The sequence below is a fragment of the Maylandia zebra genome, linkage group LG4 (assembly GCF_041146795.1).
Source record: "Maylandia zebra isolate NMK-2024a linkage group LG4, Mzebra_GT3a, whole genome shotgun sequence".
In the NCBI taxonomy this organism is placed as follows: domain Eukaryota; kingdom Metazoa; phylum Chordata; class Actinopteri; order Cichliformes; family Cichlidae; genus Maylandia; species Maylandia zebra.
Window position 1 is genome coordinate 36,103,379 of NC_135170.1, and position 22,800 is coordinate 36,126,178.

A 22,800-nucleotide genomic window follows, 5' to 3' on the forward strand; every position below is an offset into this window, starting at 1 on the left:
ACCTAAAAGAGGTCCTTGGTAGGCTTTAGTCCGCTGGCCTCTCTTTATAACCAAGCAAATGCCAATTCTGCCTTACAGAACTCACCTTCCTTGGTTATTGGGTTATGCCAGAGGGGATCCATTCTGACCCTGACAAGGTGAGAGCTGTGAGTTCAAAGTGCCACAACAAAGCAGGTGCGACAGTTCCTTGCCCTAACTGGCTACTGTCGCCGCTTTGTACATGGCTATGCCCGTCATGTCCTCACTAAAAAGGACGAAGAGTGTCATTCCAGAGTGCCGAGCAGCTGTAGACTTTCTGAAACATTCTATAGCCTCAGCACCAGTCCTCAGGTTCCCGTCCATTCTTCATTCACACTGATGCATGTGATGCTGGTCTTGGAGCAGCATTAATGCAGAAGTATTAGGATGGCAAAGATGTTGCTGTGGCTAGCCATGCCTTGCACAAATCAGTAAAACCCTACTCGACTCCAGAGAAGGAGTGTCTGGCTGTCATCTGGGCCTTGGACCCTATGTCGAAGGCTTGCACGTAACTATTTACACTGACCACAGCAACTGAAAGTGGTTGATGTCTCAACCAAACCCCTGTGGCAGGCTTGCTTGGTGGTGTCTTCTCCTTCAAAACCTTGAGTTCAGCATTATCCACAAACCTTGAGAACGTAATAAGGTGCCTGATGCCCTTTCATGTAATCCCCTCCCAGGTGTGGAAGTCCCTACCGATCTTCTCCCTCCCTATGCCGTGATTGGGAGCATGGACCTTCGTGCTCTACCTTCTGCAATTGTTTCTGACCGCCCGCATGTTCGTCAGTTGCAGCTTGAGGACCCAGTCACGGGCTCATTGCTCAATCAGCTCAAAAGTCAAAAACAAACTGTGGAGGATAGTCGGGATCTGGAGAAGTACGTTGTACAAGATGATCTCTATTTCCTCAACCAAAAACAAAATGTGGTCTCCATCCACTCAGCCCTCCTGTTAAAGACTGAATGTCCACGAAACGTCTTACTCAGATAACCTGAGAGCTTCACTTCAGGATGCTCATGAACATGCTCGCTTGGTGCTCGCAGAGAGTCATAAACGGCGAAAGCACTACTATGATCTGAGACGTCGCGCGGTCTCTTACGATGTTGGAGACCTAGTCAGAGTAAAGTCACACCCAAAATCAGATTCATCGTCCTACTTTTCTGCAAAGTTGGCCCCTTTTTACACTGGTCCCTACCTTATCCCCAAGAGGAGGTCTGAGGTGAATTACTGTCTCACCACAATGGACACTGGAGAGAAAGTTTTTCATGTTGCAAACCTGCAACCATTCTACAGATTTAAAGATCTCCAGACACCCTAATCTTAGGGAGGTGACGGGCAGTCACAACTTTTCTGGGAGAGGGGCAAAGATGAGCTGGACTGAAGGTGTAGAGATATATGATATGCTGTGGATGTTCTTTCTTTGAGACTTTTGGGAAGGTATAAAATAGTTCAGGGCGGTGTCCTTCCTCAGAAAACTGTTTGGTGCTTAATTTAAACTTTTTCTCCACTGCAGTGTTTTTCTTTTTCCTTTTTCTTTCATAAACCTCACTTCAAAGACACTCAGCTGGTGGTTGCAGTTTTATTTAAAGTTTCCGTAACAAAAGCTGAAGGCTGCAGCAGCTTTGGATCTCAGTCTCCTGGACAGCAGCTTGCCTCCTGCTCTTCCAGACCCAGACTGTAGTGACTTGATAATGTTGATACGAACACTATTGTCTCTAGCCACACCCCTGCCGAGATTGACTTTGACCGTACTGACACTGTCCCGCTTTTCGTGGACCAGAACTCTTTCCAAGAGACTACTGACATTGCTCTGGAGACAGAGGCGTCTACTTTAAACAGACCTGGAGTGTCAACAACATCATATTTTTGACAGTCAATGATCTTTCCTTCCTTATGGCACTTCTTTAAGTCCTTATCAGAAGTGAATATTTCTCTGCTGCCCATGTTGATGCCTCCTAGAGTACTTTTACCCTGTCCACTCTGTCCATACGGGACGATTCTCAGCTCACTCGCAGAAAAAATATTTGCATGTCAGAATTTTCCCAGTCATAATGGCTTCAAACTCATCAATCTCTCGCTCTCAAACCTGATTCAAACTGTGAAACATATTTCATCATTTACAGTAATGTATCCAAAAATGTATTCATCAAGTCATTAAACAGACTTTAAAAGTACAAATGCTGCAGTCAAAGGAGCTTGCAAAGAAAAGCGTCTGGACTTCTTTAAGTTGCTTGAAGACGTTTCACCTCTCATCCGAGAAGCTTCTTCAGTTCTAAGGTCAAATGGTGGAGAGTCCCAGATATAAACCTAGTGGGAGTTTCCCCCCACAGAGGGACAAAAGGACCCCTGATGATCCTCTAATCGCCTGAGCCAAGGTGTGAAACTGGGTGTGGGTCACATTCAGCCAGAGTTTCGGGTGTGTTCATTGTGAAACCTGGCCCCACCTTATCATGCGAATTCCTGAGGTCAGATGGCCCAGGATGTGAGTGGGCGTTAAGGCGTCTGGGGAGGGAACTCAAAACTGCTGCACCAGCTCACATACACATATTTTTATAAATTAAATAATTTGATTTTATGTATTTTTTTCTGAAACCTAAATCAGTTAAAATGAAAAATAGGAATATTCTGAATATCGATTTTCTATATCTATCTGGGTTTGCGTCACAGCTGCAGCGGTCAGAGCAGAGACGCCCAGACTTCCCTCAGCCCAGCCACCTCTTCCAGTTCATTCATAGTCCAAGAGCTCTCCTAATCAACCATCCCAACAGGAGCAGCAGCTCCACTACAAGTGCCTCTCAGATGGCTGACCTCCTCAGCCTGCCTCTAAGGAAGAACTCCTCATTCCTTTGGTCACAAAACCACATCAGAGTTGGAGGCCACCACCTGATAAAGCATAAACAGATAAACAGAACCACACCATGGTAAATGGTAGCTGCAATGGTTCTTATGCAGCGCTTACTCTGCCTGTGCTATAAAGTGCTCCTGAGCTACAGCCACTGCTCATCTGCAAAAAGTAAAGATGAAATCCTGAGGCCACCAAAGTGCAGTCCTTCCACCACCTATGCTATTCTGTCTATAAAGGTTATAAAAGCCCAACACTCAGTGTCATATTTTTCCACTCTGGGTCTACTTCTGCTGGATTGATGGATGTGCACCGCTCTGCCTCTCCTCTGTAAGCCGACAACACTGGTGAGACTGTGCTGAGTAGACCTCATACTGGACTGTGTTAATGGTGAAAACATTTTAATAATTTAACCATCATAGAAAGGAAGAGCTTTCTTTTACCAGATCTTTGTGTGTTATTAATCTGCTGATGTTCAGTGAGCAGTTTCCTGCTACTGACTGACTTGGTGATGGTTGAATTTCACTTGTGTTAGCTAATATCGTCTAAAAAAACCCCAAAAAACAATACAGGGTCAGATCTGCTCTGAAAAACCAAAAGATTCGTCCAGGAATCGAAGTTTAGATGAAACTGTCTTTCTTCTGTCTAATGCTGACAGGAGGATCTTCTAATGCTGTATAGTTGTTACTGTACTGCTGCTGTATAAATATGTTTTTTTTTTTTTCTTTTTTTTTTCTTTTTTTCTTTTTTTTCTTTCTTTCTCCAGGCACCAAGACTGCCAAAATGAAATAAATAAATATATCATTAAATAATTAATTAAATGTGTCAATAATTAATTAAATGTGTCAATAATTAATTAAAATGTGAAATACATAAATAATTAATTAAATATGTCAATAATTAATTAATTAAATGTGTCAATAATTAATTAAAACGTGAAATACATAAATAATTAATTAAATGTGTCAATAATTAATTAATTACATATATCATAACTATTTATTTAATTAATTAATTCCAATTTTAATTAATTATTTTTTTTTTTCATTTAAAAAAAAAAAAAGAAAAAAAAAAGTATAAATATGTTTAAATGTGAGTGAAACACCAAAGAGTAAAATGATATCTGATCTGTTGTTGCCTGTTTCTAAACTCCGTGAATCATTGCTTACTTGTGTGCTAGAGAACATTAGTGCCTGTACTACGCCGACAGTGTTGGAGACGAACACACGTGTTACTGAGACGAACACGCGTGTTACTGAGACGAACACGCGTGTTACTGAGACGAACACACGTGTTACTGAGACGAGTGTCGTCCTGTTGTGTGGGCGTGCCGTCACTGAAAGAAGGAAATCTGCTGGAAACAGAGCAGTCTGGAGCTTTTGCCTCACATGGATTATTCTGTATACCTCTAAACTATTAGTCACTTTTAGTCTAATTTGACCTCTGACCTTTCTGATAGCAGGTGTGGTTCCTACATCACCGTTAAAGAGAATCATTTCTGTATCTTTGACGTGTAGCGAGTTCAGTTTAGGTGTGGACAGCTGTCAGAGGCAGAAACGTTTCAGTAACCTGAACTATTCCTGCAGGGAGATTAGTCTGCATGACTCAACACGACGATAATTATTAGTTGGATTTATTTTCCCACAAAGACTCTCTGAATAAGCTGAAATACTTTGATGTGTTAGCTTTTTGTCTCACCGTGTTCACTGTGACATGAACAGTGGTTTTCCACGCTGCGTATTAAAGTGTCATGTACACAAACACACCGTCGGGTGAGCTGACGTGATGTTTTTTAGACAAAAGTATGAAATAGTAAGTTTAACACGATCCAGCTTGGTCAGCAAGCTGCATCTAATCAGATGATCAGATGACAACACAGTTCATCACTGACCTTCACCCTCCAGCAGTGGATAAATAAACGTTTACTGCTTTCTGCAGATACTTTTAACCAGGCAACGGGACTTGACACATCACACCTTAACAAATGTAACCAGGTCATAAATTACATATTGTTATATTTACACAAAATATGTTTTAAACCCCAAACTGTCCCTGGTAAACCTTACCGTTAGGACCTCCAAGTCTGTAGCTATCTTCATCATCAGTTAGAGCCCCTCCTCATCCTTTTCTTCTTCTTTGGTGCAACCCTGTAAATTTGGGGTACCCCTTTGGCCTCTCCCCTTTCCTACAATTCCCCTGTGGGAGAGGTCGGTGTCATTTCTTGTCCTAATGATATCTTTATCCACCCTGATGTTTCTGATCATGTGTTTTAGTTCACTATTGTCATCATTGCGCCTCTCTTTGCTAAATGCTGAGTATGTGGTACGTGTGTGCTGTGTATGTGTATAGGCGCTGATCATGCTAGCATGAACAGTCTTGCTAGCTTGGAGGTTGTAGTGTGTTGAGCAAACTCTCGTCCTAACTGTTCATATTTGGTCATAGCAGGTCTTTCTGTTTACCTTTCACTGTCAGAGACAACACAGGAACACATCGGTTACATGTACAGTGGATCACCGACACCAACTCAAAGACTAAAATTAAGAGCGGATCCATACAAAGAAGATCCACACACTGCTGTGCAGGTACGCCCACACTGTGCGTGCAGACCTGACTTTGTTGATTCAAAAAAATCTTCCTTCCTGTTAGATCAGTCTAAAAGAATCCACTGCCACAAACCTGAGATCTATCCCAGTGTCTGGTCTTTCGCTTTGTTATTCACACGATCCTGTACTCATCCACACGCTTAGCATGCACAGGCAAACTCGCCACACACCACAAACATGTGGCTGCTTGATGCTATAATACTGCTTAAAGAAGATAATGATTGTCACCGCACCCTGTGGTTAAAAACAGCACAGGAAACAAAGGCTGCATGGAGAAAACTGCTCTCCGAAGAACAAATGTTCACAATCTGTTAGAGAGAGGACACACGTGAGCCCGACTGGAGTAACTGACAAAGCTTTAAGACACCAACAAAACGCTCCGTCTTTCTTCTCTCTCACGTACACAAATACACTCTGTTGGGTTTTATATCTTGTGGGGACATCTAACGCTTTCCCCAGCCCCTCTCCCTAACCATAACCACCAACAATGAATGCCTAACCCTGAACCTAAACCTAGCCATAACCCATCGGTAACCCTGACACTAAAACTACAAACTCAAAAATGCCTTCACACTTGTGGGCACCAGGATACACACACACACGCACACACACGCGCACACACACACACACACACACACACACACACACACACACACACACACACACACACACGCACACGCGCACACGCGCACACACACACACACACACACACACACACACACACACACACACACACACACACACACACTCTGTTGCAGTTTGTTACAGTATCTATTTGCCAACTAAATGTGTTACAATTAAAACAGCAGAAAATGCTAGAGGAGAAATTATTTGAGGCAGTTTCTCTGAAAGTGACGCCCAGCTCTTTCAGTGTGAAAGACGGATCCTAAATGGTTCAGTAGCATCCGTCCTTTCAGCCCCCTGTACTTTCACTTTCAGGGTATAAAAAGAGGACTGTTTAGTAACACAGCTACACCGGGAGGACGACCCATGTGGACACTGCTTATTGCTTTTATCTGAACTCATCACGTTATTGTAAGTCAATTTTTCATTGTTTGATATTAAAAAAACTAGTCTTAATTTAGTCTTGTACGTACAGCTTCCTCTGATTCACTGCATTTTCTAACGTAGGGTTTCAGACTGTGTGAGCCTCACTGTGATTGGACTGTTGAAACAGAATGAGAGACAGAATCTGAACTTTGTAATCATGACTTTCAAAGGGTGGAAATCATAAAAACACGGAGAAACATTCAGTAAAAAGCAGCAGAGGCGGAAACTGTGACCACAACCTGATCGAAGTTTCATCAGTGGTGAAGCCGGAAAGTTTTCAGTGGGGTGTCCAGGATGGATCTGTGATCATTATGGGATGCCACACATGTCTCACAAAAACACAGGGCTGTTTAATCTAGACTATGTTTGGAATGCAGATCAAATAAGATTCAGTGTTTCCAACTTTTTCCTTATTCTGAGATCAAGAGACAAAGAAGCACAAGCTGCACACAGTACTGTAATACTGTAATACTGTACAAAGTACTGTAGTACTGCACACAGTACTGTAATACTGTAATACTGTACAAAGTACTGTAGTACTGCACACAGTACTGTAATACTGTAATACTGTACAAAGTACTGTAGTACTGCATACAGTACTGTAATACTGTAATACTGTACAAAGTACTGTAGTACTGCACACAGTACTGTAATACTGTAATACTGTACAAAGTACTGTAGTACTGCACACAGTACTGTAATACTGTAATACTGTACAAAGTACTCTGTGCAGTATTACAGTATTACAGTACTGTGTGCAGTATTACAGTATGTTGGATTACTGCTGTAGATGTTTACATGCTTGTACATTTATATATATGCTTTATTCTTTTGAAGGTAAGTTGATCTACAGCATTAGATCGTATTTCATAAAGATGTTTAAAGTTCTGTGAGATGCATTTAACAAAGATCAGCCTGTTTAAGGCTCTGACGTCTTTTATATATGACTTCAAACAGTTATGATAACACGTGTTTTTCTCACCCAGCAAAGGAATATTTGCTATACAATTAATCACGGCTTGTGATCAGCATTTTAAGCTTTCAGGTTGAGGCATCAACACAGTAAAGGAACAACATTTGTCTCTTTCATAGACAATTCATCCGTATATAAGCTGTAAGAGATATTTGCCTTTGAGATAAAGAAGATATCAAATGATATGAAATGTAAATACTGAAGCTCAGTGTTTGAAATTTAAGTTTCACTGCTGTCATTTTTTAAAATAAGTACATTTCATTTACTAATACAATGAATGTAACGTTGACCTGTGTCGGCAACCTGAGCAGTGCTTGGTGTTGTAGACCAGAGCTCTAGGCTACATTAAACAGCCGCTCACTCCGGCCTTCACAGCCGGGTCCTTCAAACAGTGCAGCTCCTGAACTGAGACACAGCTACAGCTACTGCACCAATTATCTGAAGGCAGGATGTGTCCACAGTGCACAATTGTTGATGTGAAAGAAAAACCTCCTCACATCTGTCACCATCCAGCTGAGTCCCTGAAGGCTCAGTCGTTTTGTTCTTCTGCTTGCAGACGTCATGGGTGCTTCTGACTCTCGACAGTGTGAAGTTGTCTTTAGCAATTACAGCAAGAACTACTCGCTGCGCAACCCCAGGTGACTCCTTACTCAAACACAATCACTCACATTTCATTTTTTCTGCTGGTTAGTTCAAAGTGCTTCACAGATCATTGACATGCTGTTAATAACAGAACTATTAAGCAGATTAAAAATAGAGACATGAACGACATGAAATTAATTAAAAGGTAAAAACATCATAAAAAATGTAGAACAGAGTGTGAATGACTAACAAAGACCAATATAAAGCATGTTAGGGGTGTTCATCGTTCGCCTTGGAGCAGCTTTCACAGCAGAAACGTCTTCATGCAGCTCTCAGTTTCTCATTACACACACTCACCTGTGCAAAACACACTGCAGCAATCAAAACTTTTGTCCTATTTGTCATGAAAACTCAGTCAATCACTTCATCTCTGATCACTGAATTCAGATCCTTTCATTACATTTTTGAGGCTTTTATCAAAACTTTTCTGACTTTGGAAAAATATTGGCCTCGTGTAGAAAAGTGTGACACAAAAATAAAAATCTAATTACTGCTTGTTTTACCTAAAACTCTTCTTAGAACGTGTTTATTTTAAAGGCAAATTCACTGCTGTTCATGTGTTGCTATGTTTGCTCTTTCATACACGTCTGAATAACGTTTGAAGTGATTTGATTGAAATGCAAACAGTGCTGAGGAAAGTGAGAGAGCTGTGCTGTTCAGATGAGAAGCATACTGAGAAATATGTTGATGCACATATTTCACACAATGAATTATGACTGATGTGAGAACTGCATTAAGAGCAGTGAGAATGACAAACTGTGAGTGGTGTTTAGGGCGGGGCTCTGGACTAACTGTTTGCCACTGTTTCACTGGTGCACCTACATTTTTTTTCTTCGGCGCACCGGCACAAAAGTTTGGAGCACTCAGATTTTTCAACTGCACCGCTTCACACCGCAGTTTCACATGTGCACTTTTGGGGGGGAATTGCTGACCATACAGACAATATTCATTTGTAAATGATTAACTAACGATCGTGTGCTTGTGCTTAAAGTGCGTTGGCATTCTGGTAATATTGTAGACAATGTTAAACTTAATCATCACATCGGCCTCTGACGACCTGTTTGCTGCTGCACAGCTGCTGAAAGGCAGTGAGGAGAGGGGACACCTGGGCATTTACTCTTATTATCATGATTCTGATGCGTCGGGTCTGCGCTCTGTGTTTACATCTTTGTGTGGAATCTTCTCTCATTTGTGTCTGTTGTTGACCACACGGAGACTTTTTGTTTTTTTGTTACTCGAACAGTTGGTCGCACCGGTGCGACCTAAGATTTTTTTTAGTCGCACCATTGAAAATGCGATCAAATTGGCCGTGCTCTAGAGCGCTGGTGTAGGGATCTGCATTTTTAAATGTTGCCTGAAACTGGAATTTTATGCAAATTGGGAATGGTTGAGGAAAAATGTTATTTTCTAGGAATTTGCTGATTGGATGGAATCACTTGGCACTTGTTTAGTGAGCAGAACTGAGCTTCCAGAGCAAATTTACCCACGAGAGTGAGAATCTGCTGGAAGCTCACAAAGCCTGCCCTGCTGCATGTGCAACAGTTTCTCTGTGCTTGGATTCAAAACTCTTGTGCCTACATACACACCACTAAATGGACAAGCTACACAAAGACACGTACATAATGTACTGCTGCTAACATGGGACCGGGTGTGTGCTGAACAGGGCGTGGACACAGATGTAGGACTCAACAGACGGATTAAATTCTAAATCCAAGCGTTTAATTTCTCTGCATCTGAGACCACAGTTATAACAACTTCTACTGTTATAACTGCACATTACTTCTCTCAGCTTATATATACACTAACTTATTGGAAGTTACATGTCTACTTTTTAATGCACAGATACAACACACAATCTGCACTTTTCCAGTTATTCTAAATATTCTTAACTATTTAAACATCTTTCAGTATCCTGCTCTGATTGCACACTACAACCTGGGTTTGCCACTTATCTGTACTCTAATTTTAATAACTGTACAGTACTCTGATTTGGTAACTACTGTCCATGATGTAAATATGTAAAAATTTTGTTTCTGTGTGTATTTGTGGGGGTTTTGCTGCTGTTATGACCAAATTTCCCCTTGTGGGACAATTAAAGGATTTTTCTGTTCTAAATGTAAATCATAAGTCCAAAGGCAAAACTCATGACTCAGAATACTGGGTCAAAGTCCCAGGACCATGACAGCTCCAGGCTCAGAAGTTGTTAGTTGTTCCTTGTTTGAGCTCAAAGACCTTTCAGTCTGGAGCAGTTGGTGGATCAGCTCCCAGGTTCTACAGTCCTTGTGTCAAATTCAATTCAGTTCAATTTCATTTATATAGGACCAAATCACAACAACAGTTACCTCAAGGCACTTTATTTTGTACAGTATATCCTATAATAATAGATACAGAGAAAAACCCAACAATCAACAAACTCCCTAAAAGTAAGCACTTTGGCGAACCAGGCTCAGGGAGGGGCGGGGCCATCTGCTGCGACCGGTTGGGGTGAGAGAAGGAAGACAGGATAAAGACATGCTGTGGAAGAGAGACAGAGATTAATAACAAGTATGATTCAGTGCAGAGAGGTCTGTTAACACATAGGGATGATCTGATATCGTCGTGTTGGTGTTGTTCCCACATCATCATGAAAATGTTGTTCCAGGTTCAACATTGCAAGTGACCAATCACATTCTTGTGGCGTTATTCTTTTGCGCGCCAAGCCATTCGTGCATTTATGAAATTCCAATGTTGCAAGGACAATATCAATTCTGCTTACCATTTATTAAAGGGTTAGGGTCCGTTGATTGGCGGACAGAGGCGGTTTCTCGCAGCTTAAGTACAGTTTTTTGTTTTACGGCGTTTTTTCCCGAAGTCGCAAAAGTATGACGTCACAACATTCTGATTGGCCACTTGCAATGTTGATCCTGCAACAACATTTACTATGTTGATCTGGGAACAACACCAACACGACGATATCAGATCGTGCTAACACATAGTGAGTGAAGAAGAAACACCCAGTGCATCATGGGAATCCCTGGCAGCCTACATCTATTGCAGCATAACTAAGGGAGGATTCAGGGTCACCTGGTCCAGCCCTAACTATATGCTTTAGCAAAAAGGAAAGTTTGAAGCCTAATCTTGAAAGTAGAGATAGTGTCTGTCTCCTGAATCCAAACTGGAAGCTGGTTCCACAGAAGAGGGGCCTGAAAACTGAAGGCTCTGCCTCCCATTCTACTTTTAAATACTCTAGGAACAACAAGTAGGCCTGCAGAGCGAGAGCGAAGTGCTCTAATAGGGTGATATGGTACTACAAGGTCATTAAGATAAGATGGGGCCTGATTATTTAAGACCTTGTATGTGAGGAGCAGGATTTTGAATTCTGGATTTAACAGGAAGCCAAAACAGGAGAAATCTGCTCTCTCTTTCTAGTCCCTGTCAGGACTCTTGCTGCAGCATTTTGGATTAGCTGAAGGCTTTTCAGTGAGTTTTTAGGACTTCCTGATAATAATGAATTACAGTCGTCCAGCCTGGAAGTAATAAATGCATGAACTAGTTTTTCAGCGTCACTCTGAGACAGGATATTTCTAACTTTAGAGATGTTGCACAAATGGAAGAAAGCAGTCTTACATATTTGTTTAATATGTGCATTGAAGGACATGTCCTGGTCAAAAATGACTCCAAGGTTCCTCACAGTGTTACTGGAGGCCAAGGTAATGCCATCCAGAGTAAGAATCTGGTTAGATACCATATTTCTAAGCTTTTCAGGGCCAAGTACAATAACCTCAGTTTGATCTGAATTAAGAAGCAGAAAGTTAGCGGCCATCCAGGTCTTTATGTCTTTAAGACATTCCTGCAGTTTAACTCATTGGTGTGTGTTATCTGGCTTCATGGACAGATAGAGCTGGGTGTCATCTGCATAGCAGTGTAAATGTATGCTATGTCTTCTAATGATGCTGCCTAAGGGAAGCATGTATAATGTAAACAGAATTGGTCCTAGCACTGAACCCTGTGGAACTCCATAATTAACCTCAGTGTGTGAAGAGGACTCTCCATTTACATGCACAAACTGGAGTCTATTAGATAGATATGATACAAACCACTGCAGTGCAGTACCTGTAATACCTACAGCATGTTCTAATCGCTCTAATAGGATATTATGGTCGACAGTATCGAACGCTGCACTGAGGTCTAGCAGGACAAGCACAGAGATGAGTCCACTGTCAGAGGCCATAAGAAGATCATTTGTAACCTTCACTAAAGCTGTTTCTGTGCTGTGATGAGCTCTGAAACCTGACTGAAACTCTTCAAATAAACCTCTGCAGATGATCTGTTAGCTGTTTGACATCTACTCTTTCAAGGATGTTTGATATAGGTGACAGTGACAGTGGCAGAGAAAAGGACATTAAAGAAACTGCTGGACATTATGGACAATGCCAGGCATCCTCTGCACACGGCCATAAACAATCAGAAGAGTCTGTTCAGTGACAGGTTGCTTCTCCCAAAGACAAGAACTAACAGACTTAAAAACTCCTTTGTCCCACACGCCATCAGACTGTTTAACTCCTCCCTGGAGGGGAGAGGGAGGGGAAACAGGAGGACAAAGGAGGGGGGAACAACTAAGCTGTAGTGCCTCTTCACCTCACTGTGCAATACCTTTTGTGCAATACTTTTGTAAATAGTCAACGGTGCAATAGACTCAATACTTGAAATGTGCAATTCACTTGTATTTTATTTTTTATTCCTATTTATTCTACTTATCCCCTTCATATATTTTATTTATATTGTCTCTGTATTTATATATGTGTGTGTGTGTGTGTGTGTGTGTATATATATATATATATATATATATATATATATATATATATATATATATATATATATATATATATATATATATATATATATATATATATTCTGTAACTCTGTAACTTCTGTCGGTGCTGTGCTTTTTTGGAAATCGAATTTCCCAGAGGAACCCACCCGAGGGATTAATAAAGTTCTATCTAATAAATGAAGGTTGGAGATTGGCCTATAATTAGCTAAGACTGCTGGGTCTAGAGATGCTTTTTGAGTAAAGGTTTAACTACAGCCAGCTTGAAGGCCTGTACCACAGGCTGAAGGCCTCTCATCCAAGACGCTTCATAAGTTCTAAAACCAAATGGTGGAGGATCAAATGTTTATTTATCCAAATATATCAAAAAGCCAAACACTACTATTTTTTTATAAACATTGTGGGAAATGTGTTAAATCTTTTTGTATATCAGGATGTGATATGGAAAGTGTCGTGTTGGAAGTATTTATACTGCGTGACTGTTAAATGTTTGCTCTGTGCAGTCTTTGTGGCAACCGTAGCCAAACATTTTCTGTTAATCCAAAGTAACCCTGGTACACGCCTGTCTCATGACCGCTGCCCTTCATTTCAAAATTGACATATTCATTGAGATGTCTTTTGTTTCTCTGTCCAGAGTGCATTTGGAGAGTGGACAATATGACACTGCCATGCCTTCAACACTGCGCACTTCTGAATATGGCAGCGCTGTGTTTTCTAAGACTGCTGGCGCAGCGCGCGGATGTGTTGGAGTCGTCACCTACGATCTTTACAATGAATCTACAAAGCGAGCTGATAAGAAAATTGCTGGCATGTTCTCTGTTCCTTTCGATTATAACCTGTACTACATCTGGCATGGAATCGGAGTCTTTCCCATCAACACACAATGTAATTCTTGTCTGTTTGACATTATGAAAAACAATGAACAGCGAGGGTTTGTCAGAGGAAGAGCTGAGGGTCCCACTCTTACTTACAGAGATAATGATGTTACCCTTACTTCCGCCATCTCAAACTGTAGTCGAGCGACTATGACAGTGGAAGTGCGCAACCGATAGTAGACAGTCTAATAATGGAGAAAACAGAGTGACGGGTTTTTATTTTGTTCTTTGGTATAACCTTCAGACGATCTTTTGTTTTTAGTGGTTATCAAGACAAAGAACATCAAAGTGGAAATTAAAATGCATCGACATTAAAACAAGGAGGTCAGTGATATAGAAGCTCACTCAGCACAATACGTCAGAATTCACAACTTATTGTCCAAAAAGTGACAAATATAACTCTGAGCACAGTTTGAGTGAAGACCTATTAGATGAGCATTGTATGTAAGTTTGATTCTATTCAAACCAATAGTGTGGGAGAAGAAGCAGGTCTGGGGTAATCGTGAAACAGAAAACAATCATCAACAATGAAGGAAATTTGGATCTTCTGTAATGTGGAAGTCTGTTCCACAGTTTGGGCCTGACATTAACTGCTAAACAGTGAAGAGGAGTTCAAACAGGAATTTGGGAAAGAGTATTTTAAATTATTCCTATGATTCAATTGTTTCATGCAGAAATAAACTCACACTTTTGTTCTATTAGAAAAAATGTCCCCGATACAACAAAAACTATGTGATGGTTTGTCTGCAGATCACTGAATATGAACAATAAAGATATCTGACGTTACTATCCCTCAGCCACTCCTGTGCTTCATTAACTGATCATGATGGCATTTCATTATTACTGGGTTGAATATTCGACCAAATAATATATTTGTTTAAATGTCTGTAGATAAAAGAAAAAACTGTGTCTTCAGGTAGATACACAAAATGCTCGATGTCTCACAATTCAAAGCAGTGTATGTGTTCAGTGTAGCAGCTTTGTTGAACCACCAGAGGGCATCAGTACTTTTCTGTGACAGCTCCAACTTGTCAGCTAAACACAGCCCCTGAGATTCACTTAAGCATTCATCATCAGCAAGGATAAAGTTACACCTAAAAACCAAAATCTGGACTTTGGTTTCTCAATCAGTAAGACAATAAATAAATCAAACAGGCAACATGTTTCATTTATCTTAAGCAAGAGTTCTGTGAATGCTCAAAAGAGATTTTAGTCCACAGGATTAACATATTATACTTCTCTTATATTTAACTAGTCGTACAAATTAGAAAGTGAAGATAAGAACTACTCCCCAAAGACTTAATGTCATAATGTAATTCATTTGAAGTGTATACATAATATAATCACCAGATAATTCATTCAACCTCACCTCAATCAATCAATCGATTTCTTAATAAACACACTTAAACAACACTCTGAGGTGGAAAAAGCTGACTTTTACAACAGAATTTATTTGCTTCTCAAATAAAAAAACTGCCTTCAAAGAACACTGGCAGATTATTTGCAACAGGAGTTCTGGACTTTTCCAGAGGGCCAAGGTCATCCTTAAGAGAAGGACGAAGGTCTAAAGGTCCAGATACAGCAAATTCAAAAGTGTTAAATGTTTTGGTGTTAATAGTCTTCTTGCAAAAGTAGAGTTAATTTTACTCTAAGCAGAGTCACATTCTTTTAATGTAACTCTGAGGTGTAAAATGATAGTAGTTAAAATCGAGTGTTAAAAATGAGTGTTTCTCTGTCAAATCTGGAGGTGTTACAATGGAAACATTAACTCTTGACCTCTTAACTCTGAACTCCTACAGGGGCTATGACACCAACAGAGTAAATTCACAGACTCCGCCCCCAGCACGGCTCCAATCGAAGCTGAAGTGAAGCCGTTTCAGAACATTTTGCTCTACATATTTGAGTTGTTTGCCATGCTTGGTAAGTCATTTTTTCAAAGATTGTTTCAATTATTTCTATTAGCTTTTACTTCTGTGGCTCTTTGGAGTTGAGACAAAGCTGTGTGAAAGGCATTAGCCATGTTGCTCGCTGATAGCATAATATTCTGTTTTAGCTAGCTGAAAGGTATTGTTTGCGGGCAAATACCACAGCCTTGAAAAAAAGCTTGCATGTGAATTTTCAGTCAAACTTTTGGTCAAATACACCTAAAACAATGTCTAGAATGTGAAATGTTGGTATAATGGTGCTACTTGAAGCCTGAAAACGATCGCCCATTAAAATAAAACGAGCTAACAGCAGTAGCTGATGTCCTGACTGGGTTCTACGTTAGCATTTAGATCCCTCCAGAGTTTTGTGCACACGGTTTAGGTAAAAATTAAAAAGGTTGAGGTTTTACATTTAGTTCAGTATTACCTGTTGCCTGTGTCCTTGTCTTTTGGGAAAATACTTTACACAAGTAATGGCTCAAAGAGGATTCCTTTTTTTTTTACTGTGCTGCAATTGTTTACTGGATTATTTGTGCCATTAATTAGTGTCAACTAATTTTTATTCAATCTCCACACAGGATATGCTTGTGAAGATGGAATATGGGGGAGAGCAGAAGTGCGTTGAAGTTCCACAAAGGGATGAATGAAGGACATGCATATTGTATTGAAGAAATAAGTGATGAGATGCTGTTATTTGCATTTACCATGTCAGACCTTTTGATAAACAAAATTCTAATGAAAGTGAGAACATGTACACTGTTACATCTTTCAGAAAATGTTTTGAAATTGTGGTGCACAGTTCAGAATAAATGTTTTTCAAAAACCATTGCATCTTTTTAGTAAATGTTTATTTCCAAAAGAAATTTCTAGAAGGTCAGAACAGTAAAATTCCCGCTTTTTAGAATGAATTAGAAGATAACTCTTACGTAGTTAAACTAAAATACTCTTTGAGAGTTAATATATAAACTCTTAACACCAAGTGTTAAATTATCAACTCCAGACAGATTTGGTGTTTAACACTAAATCAGAGTTAACGTACCAACTCTCCAAAAAGAGTTAAATTAACACTCTCTGGTGTGGACCCATATAGACACTTTAATAGTGTTGAAATTAAATCCGACAGTGTTAATTTGGACATGCTGGATTTGCTGTGTACAATCTCTGTTTTGTTTTTATTTTTTTGATCATTTATATTCAAAAATGTAATGCCAACCATGATTTTATATTGTCAAGACAGCAAAGACAAGACCAAAAAAACACAGGCTCCATAAATGCTAAAGAGGTAAGTATTTATCAGTTGCAGTAGATAGAAATAGAAAACAAGCTGTAGGAAACCAAAACAGAAGAAAGAAGAAGAGAAATAACAATTTAAGATAAACCAGTGACACACTCCGGGGCTAGTGTGTCTAGTGATAATGGCCGAAACACCCGATGAATCCAAGGTCCACTACTGATGATGTGTCCCAAATTTAGAATGATAATCTAGATCGAAACCCTTAAACCTAGCCAAGGAAGGAAAATGGCAGATTAGCCTGGGTAAAAGACAGAAAGTTGAGGCACACATAGATGTGTGTTTCTGGGCTGCCTTTCCTCATAACAGCCATCCCTCAAGAGTCTCTCCATTTAAAGCAATGCATTATCAGGGACTGTAACATCTTGTAACTGAATTTTTTAAGTAGATTTGAGAATCATTGGCGTAACAGTGAAATGAGATTCTGATTCTGAAAATAGAACCTATATGGGAGCATGTAAAGGGAAAAAATACTGGACCAAGGATATATCCTTTAGGCACCCTGCATTAAAGGGGGTTGGATGTGGATGAAGAGCCACCAAACCTGACAGAAAAACTGTCAAGATTGGTGCTGGTTAAATAAGATTTAAACCATTCAAGCGCAGTTCCTTTAATACCCACAGGGTTCTCCGGTCTAGACACTAGAATACCATGCTCTGCTGTATCAAATTCAGCATTCAGGTCTAAAAGAACTAAAATAACAGAGTTCCAGAGTCAGCAATTAATACAAGATGATTAAAAACTTTTAAAAGCACAGTTTCAGTGCTATGTAGTGCTTTGAAACCAGACTAAAGTGTTTCAGAGATGGGGGGGAAAAGGCTAAGAAATTCAGTTCAACTGACAAATTGTTACTTGAATTATAAAGACAAACATACATTTAAAAGAAAATGATAAAGACACCCACTTATGTGACTCAGAGGTCACTAAAATCAATATTGAATCGGTGTGCAACTTTGCCAAAACAATGTGGGACTCTGTAGTTTTCTCTGGTCCCCTCCCCAATCAGACCGGGAGTGACATGTTTAGCCGCATGTTCTCCTTAAATTGCTGGCTGTCTGAGTGGTGTCCCAGAAACGATGTGGGCTTCATAGATAATTGGCAAAGCTTCTGGAGGAAATCTGGTCTTGTTAGGAGAGACGGCATCCATCCCACTTTGGATGGAGCAGCTCTCATTTCTAGAAATATGGACAAATTTATTAAACCCCCCAAAATATGACTATCCAGAGTTGGGACCAGGAAGCAGAGCTGCAGTCTTACACGTCTCTCTGCAGCTTCTCTCCTCCTGCTACCCCCCCAAAAACCCATCTCCATAGAAACTGTGTCAGCTTCCAAACAGACAAAAAACAAACTAAAAACCAGCAACAAACAACTTAAACATAAACAATCACAAAGAAAGAACAATACAGTATCCACATCTGAACCAAAGAGTAAAACAGTGAAATGTGGATTATTAAATATTAGGTCTCTCTCCTCCAAGTCTCTGTTAGTACATGACTTAATAATTGATCAACAAATTGATTTACTCTGCCTTACAGAAACCTGGTTGCAGCAGGATGATTATGTTAGTTTAAATGAATCAACACCCCCGAGTCATTCTAACTACCAGAAACCTCGAAGCACAGGCCGAGGGGCAGGTGTGGCAGCAATTTTTCACACCAGCCTATTAATCAACCAAAGACCCAGACAGACTTTTATTTCATTTGAAAGCCTGATGCTTATCCATATTCACCCTAGCTGGAAAAAACTTTTATTTGTTATCATCTAACATCCACCTGGGCCTTATACAGAGTTTCTACCACTTTATTAACAGTCTAAATATCTTGGTTCTTTTAAATTTTGAGACAAGCCAGTTGAGTCTAATAACCGATTAAATGCAGTGTTGAGGCTGTCATTTTTAGCATCTACATGGATGTTAAACTCACCCACAATAATAGCTTTTTTTTCTTTATCAAACATAAAAGCTTCTTTAAACTAAAATGACGTCATTTTCTCTGATTATTTTGAGGATCTTTTTCTTTTTTTTCCCCCCCCCCAAGAAACCTAGGATCACTGGACTAAATGACTACAGACCCGTGGCTCTGACATCTGTGGTCATGAAGTCTTTTGAGCGCCTGGTTCTCTCCTATCTCAAGACCCTCACGGCCCCCCTCCTGGACCCCCTGCAGTTTGCATACAGAGCCAACAGGTCTGTAGATGACGCCATCAACATGGCCCTACACTTCATCCTGCAGCATCTGGACTCCCCAGGAACCTACGCCAGGATCCTGTTTGTGGACTTCAGCTCTGCCTTCAACACCATCCTTCCAGACCATCTCCGAGGCAAGCTTTCCCAGATGAATGTGCCTGATCCCATCTGCCGGTGGATCACTGACTTCCTGACGGACAGGAAGCAGCATGTGAGGCTAGGAAAGAATGTCTCTGACTCTCGGACCATCAGCACCGGCTCCCCTCAGGGCTGTGTTCTTTCTCCCCTGCTCTTCTCCATGTACACCAACTGCTGCACCTCCACCCACCAGTCTGTCAAGCTAATCAAGTTTGCAGATGACACCACCGTTATTGGACTCATCTTGGACGGGGACGAGTCTGCCTACAGGAGGGAGGTTGAACGTCTGGTGTCCTGGTGCAGCCACAACAACCTGGTGCTGAATGCCCAGAAGACAGTGGAGATTATTGTGGACTTCAGGAAGCACACAGCCCCACTCCCCCCCATCATCCTGACTGACACCCCCATCACCTCTGTGGACTCATTCCGCTTCCTGGGTACCACCATCACCCAGGACCTGAAGTGGGAGCCCACCATCACCTCCGTCATTAAGAAAGCCCAGCAGAGGATGAACTTCCTGAGGCAGCTGAAGAAATTCAACCTGCCAACACGGACGATGATGCAGTTCTACACTGCAATCATCGAGTCCATCCTCACCTCCTCCATCACCGTGTGGTACGCTGGAGCCACTATCAGGGACAAACAGAGACTGCAGCGTGTTGTGCGCTCTGCTGAGAAGGTGATTGGCTGCAGACTCCCATCTCTGCAGGACCTGTACACCTCCAGGACACTGCGGCGTGCAGCCCGGATCTCAGCTGACCCTTCTCACCCTGGACACAGTCTGTTTGACCTGCTCCCCTCAGGCAGGAGGCTCCGGTCCATTCGCACCAGAACCTCTCGCCATAAGAACAGTTTCTTCCCCTCTGCTGTTGGACACATGAACAATAACCGTATGACTGTTCCCACCACTAACACATGACCCTACGCTGTGTTCACTGCATCATTCTATGTTTGGCACTGATCACCACCTGCACTCATGTATATATCATGTATATATCTATCTATCTACTTAGCACTTTTAATTCTTATTCTCATTTTTATTTTCATATCTATTTAAGCTTAATTTATAACAGTATTTATAACAGTATGTTTGCACTGAAGCACCGCAGCAATTTCCTAATGTTGTAAACCCGCTCAACATTTGGCAATAAAACCCTTTCTGATTCTGATTTTTTTTGTTTTTGCATCAAGAGAGCAGACTGTGTGAAGTGAACCTGCTCCCTGGCGGGTTCTCTTTCTGACTCCTCCTCTTCCTGCTCAGCCTACAGCAGCTGTCTGATTCGGTGGCTGTGTCCCCATCCAGCGACCGCAGGCTTCGGAGGACGCGCAGTTCGCGTACTACGTGCGGCGGTATTATATGTATTGTCAGATTATTATGATATATATATATTACAGGATATATTACAGCAGTGAGTTTGAACTCTGTGTCAAAGATTCAAGTTGCAGTTATTTATATTTCCCATCACCTTAAATCATCACTCAAAGACAAGTATCTGTGACAGTGTATATGTAGGTGTATTATATATAAGAGACAAATATTGTTCTTTTAATATGTTGGCATTATTACATTTGGCTCAATGCTTATATATGTGTGGAAAAAGCAAATGTACGAGCTGTGATAACTGTGTCTGATAGAATGAAGAGTAGACTGATATATGAAATATTCCTTTATTGGGTGAGAAAATCAGACCATGTCATAACTGCTGTAAGTCATACAGAATAGATATCAGAGCCTTAAACAGGCTGACGTCTGCTAAATGGGTCAAACTGGGCAGGAAGTATACAAACACATAACATCCTTATAGAATATGATGTAACACTATAGATCAACTTAGCTCAGAATATATAAAGCATATAAACAATTACAGCAACATGATGCAACAAACACAGCAGCTACTGATCCAAAATACTCAAAGCTTCATAGAACTGAAACCAACATTTATTTTAGCTCCATTCTGCTGCTGATACATACTTGATGGGGTGACCGTGGCTCAGGGGGTTGGGAATCGCATCTGTAACCGGAAGGTCGCCGGTTCCATCCCTGGGCTCTCTGTCCTGGTCGTTGTGTCCTTGGGCAAGACACTTTACCCTACTTGCCTACTGGTGTTGGCCAGAGGGGCCGATGGTGCGATATGGCAGCCTCGCTTCTGTCAGTCTGCCCCAGGGCAGCTGTGGCTACAACTGTAGCTGCCTCCACCAGTGTGTGAATGTGAGAGTGAATGAATAGTGGCATTGTAAAGCGCTTTGGGTGCCTTGAAAAGCGCTATATAAATCCAATCCATTATTACTTTATGTTTCTGAACATTAAACTTGTTGCTGCCTTTCACAGTGTGTAACTTGAAGGCCCTGAGTACTTTCTACCACACTGAAAACACTGGAATGATAAAATTATTTGAACATTACCTAATAAGACTGATTCAGGACAGACAGACAGGTGACAGTCTCAGGTGTACACACTGCTACAAACAGGAGGATTTAGTGTTTGTGTTATTACGAGTGTAAACAAGAAGAGTTCCAGATGGTACAGTGGACACATGTGTGACTGCTGTGATTAAAGCATCTTTCTTTCAGCTTAACGAGTGAACCGTCAGCTCGTTCAAACACACGTTAAAGTCCGTTTGGCTCGACACCACCGAACAGAGGCAGCAATATAACATAGCTAACAGTCATGTTTTAATGTTCTTCATTATTAAATATTCACACATAAATAAGTGACATAATGTTCAGTACTTACTTTTGAAAGTAAATCTGTCGTCAGTTAAAGACAGAGGCAGTGTGGATTTATTCTAAGCTCAGAATAAAATCTCGAGGCTCCATCTTTCTGTGTGACTCTGGACTAATGCAGCTTCAGACCCACAGTGGGCCTGAACTGGGAGGCTAAACTGGAGCTAACTGATTAAAAACAGCATCCTGCACACACGTGAATTTAGTTACTACTTACACAATTAAATCAGACTAAAGCTAACTTATATTTTTATGATTATTATCTTTTAATTCCCCTCTGCAATGTAATTAATTTAACGATAAGCTTGTTATTTTTATTTGCTACAAGTGAGAATTTGAATTTTCAAAGGGGGGGACTGCAGTGAAAATAAAACGTGGCATTTTAAGTTCATGTGCATTCATCAGTGTTTTAACAGAGGGGGTTAAGTTCTGTACTTGTACCTCTGCATGCTGCATGTTGCATGAAACAGAAACTCGCGGTTAAGATGCCTGAGACGAGCTCTTGCAGTTCACCAAGGTGATAAATATCAGCCTCTTGTACAGGAACAGTTGTGTAAAGCCCCTCCTCCTCAGCCTTTTTGGATTCACCGCCTGTTTGCAGTTTGCCTTCTTGCTGTGCAGACTCCGATCTCCGTTTGAAGATATGATTAAAACTCAGAAAGACTCCTGCTCCCTTTTGGAGTCAGACTCAAGTGGTCACTAGGGGAGTTTCATTTGTGAGTCATA

The 22,800-nt window shown here is 40.8% G+C and overlaps 2 long non-coding RNA genes across 2 annotated transcripts; both read left to right on the plus strand.

Annotated features, from left to right (window-relative positions):
- Positions 1-6,283: 6,283 nt before the first annotated feature.
- On the plus strand, positions 6,284-14,600 carry LOC143418535 (uncharacterized). Its single transcript, XR_013098519.1, has 3 exons — positions 6,284-6,496; positions 8,041-8,122; positions 13,571-14,600. It is a non-coding gene; the product is annotated as an uncharacterized LOC143418535 (long non-coding RNA).
- An 846-nt stretch (positions 14,601-15,446) lies between these two features.
- Positions 15,447-16,559, plus strand: LOC143418536 (uncharacterized). Its single transcript, XR_013098520.1, has 2 exons — positions 15,447-15,731; positions 16,315-16,559. It is a non-coding gene; the product is annotated as an uncharacterized LOC143418536 (long non-coding RNA).
- Positions 16,560-22,800: the final 6,241 nt, after the last annotated feature.